Source organism: Numida meleagris, chromosome 21 (genome assembly GCF_002078875.1).
Source record: "Numida meleagris isolate 19003 breed g44 Domestic line chromosome 21, NumMel1.0, whole genome shotgun sequence".
NCBI classification, from domain to species: domain Eukaryota; kingdom Metazoa; phylum Chordata; class Aves; order Galliformes; family Numididae; genus Numida; species Numida meleagris.
The window spans coordinates 1,394,198-1,396,188 of NC_034429.1; positions in this window are offsets into that span (position 1 = coordinate 1,394,198).

Genomic DNA, 1,991 nt, shown 5'->3' on the forward strand with positions numbered 1-1,991 from the left:
CTGGCGTGGATCCCGGCCGCGCAGATCGGATCGGCCGCAGCCCGGAACCCGCAGCCCCGAGCTCTGGGGTCGGGGGATCCGCGTCCCGCTGTGCGCGTCCCGGTACCCGCAGCCCCGTACCCGGGCTCGGGTTGCGCGCATCCCGGCGTGCGCGTCCCGGGAGCGGGGGTCGAGTTGTGCGCATCCCGGCGTGCGCGTCCCAGGGCCGGGGTTTAGGATGTGGGCATCCCAGCGTGGGCAGCCCGGCGCTGGGGGGTTGTGCTTTGTGCAATCCCGGTGCCGGGGGTCGGGCAGCGTGCATGCCGGGAGCGGGGTTAGGACGTGGGCATCCCGACGTGGGCATCCCGGTGCCGGGGGTTGCATCGCGGGCTCATCGCGGTGTGCGGATCCCAGCGCCGGGGGTTGGGATGTGAGCGTCCCCCCCGTGCGTGGGTCCCGGTGCTGGGGGTTGAGATTTGGGCACGGCGGTGAGGTTCGGATGCGGGCATCGTGGCGTGTGGGTCCCGGTGCCGGGGGCCGAGATTTGGGCGTGCTGGTGCGCAGAGCCCGGTGCTGGAGGTTGGCACGTGGGCGTCGCGGTGTGTGCGGATCCCGGTGCTGGGGGGGTTAGAATGTGAGCGTTGTGAGCACACAATGTGTGGGTCCTGGTGCTGTGGGTCTCGGCGCTGTGGGTCCCAGCGCTGGGGATTGAGATTTGGCCGTGCTGACGTGAGAAGCCCGGTGCTGGGGGGTTAGGATGTGAGCATCCCTGTGCGCAGAGCCCGGTGCTGGAGGTTGGCATGCGGGCACCGCGGTGGGGGTTGAGATTTGGGCATCGTGATGGGGTGAGGACACGGGCATCGTGGCGTGCGGGTCCCAGCGCTGGGGGTCAGGATGCGAGCATCCCAGTGCGTGGATCCCGGCGTTGAGGGTTGAGGTTTGGACGTGCTGGTGTGCAGAGCCCGGTGCTGGGGGTGAGGATGCGAGCAGCCTGGTGTGAGGATCCCGGTGCTGGGGGCTGAGATTTGGGCATCGCGGTGGGTTTAGGGTGCGGGCATCGCGGTGTGCGGGTCCCAGCGCTGGGGGCTGAGATTTGGGCATCGTGGTGTGCAGATCCCGGTGCTGGGGGCTGAGATTTGGGCATCGTGGTGTGCGGATCCCGGTGCTGGGGGCTGAGATTTGGGCGTGCTGGAGTGCAGATCCCGGTGCTGAGGGTTAGGATGCCAGCATCCTGGTGTGCAGACCCTGGTGCTGGGGGTTAGGATGTGGGCATCGTGGTGTGCGGGTCCCGGTGCTGGGGACTGAGATTTGGGCATCGTGGTGTGCGGGTCCCAGTGATGGGGGTTGAGATTTGGGCATCGCAGTGGGGTCAGGATCTGGGCATCCCAGCGCATGGGTCCCGGCGCTGGGGGTTAGGATCTGGGCATCACAATGGGGTTAGGATCTGGGCATTGCAGTGGGGTCAGGATCTGGGCATCCCAGTGCGTGGATCCCGATGCTGCAAGTTAGGATCTGGGCATCCCAGTGGGGTCAGGATCTGGGCATCCCAACATGCGGGTCCCAGTGCTGGGGGTCAGGATCTGGGCATCGCAGTGGGGTCAGGATCTGGGCATCCCAGCGTGTGGATCCCGATGCTGGGGGTCAGGATCTGGGCATCGCGGTGGGGTTAGGATCTGGGCATCGCAATGGGGTCAGGATCTGGGCATCCCTGCCCATGGGTCCTGGTGCTGGGGGTTAGGATCTGGGCATCGCAGTGGGGTCAAGATCATGGCATCCCAGCACGTGGATCCCAATGCTGGGGGTCGGGACCTGGGCATCGCAGTGGGGTCGGGATCTGGGCATCGCAGTGGGGTCAGGATCTGGGCATCCCCGTGCTTGCACCCAGTGCTGGGGTCGGGATGTGGGGCACCCCGCTAGCCGGGTTCAGCCGCTCCTCCCGGTGCGTTGCCCTATGGGAGACCCCGCAGCGGGCGCACGCATCCCGCCCCCCAGCACCAGGGCTGTGCTCACAC